The sequence below is a fragment of the Trachurus japonicus genome, chromosome 5 (assembly GCF_045865225.1).
Source record: "Trachurus japonicus isolate A0001 chromosome 5, Traja_1.0".
Classification (NCBI taxonomy): Eukaryota; Metazoa; Chordata; class Actinopteri; order Carangiformes; family Carangidae; genus Trachurus; species Trachurus japonicus.
Genome location: NC_140911.1, coordinates 31,842,637 through 31,842,905, shown reverse-complemented (window position 1 = coordinate 31,842,905; position 269 = coordinate 31,842,637).

Here is a 269-nt window from a genome sequence, read left to right as displayed (position 1 = left end):
TCGGCAGCGTTATTCTCATGACTCGCCGGGCAGCGTCCGCGAAACCGAAAGTAAGTAAAAGCTGGTCGTCCCGCCCAGCATTTCCGCCACCACTAATGATAACAAAATAACGATAGAGACAAAACGATATATTTATCGAAAATGGACCCATTAACAAGTGTGGGTAACGTAGATTCATCCACATTAATGTGAGACTTTTTTATTGTCGTGGAATTTTTCGTTCTGCCAATGGAGAAACTCCTCGTTGTCCCATTAATTTATTTAATTAA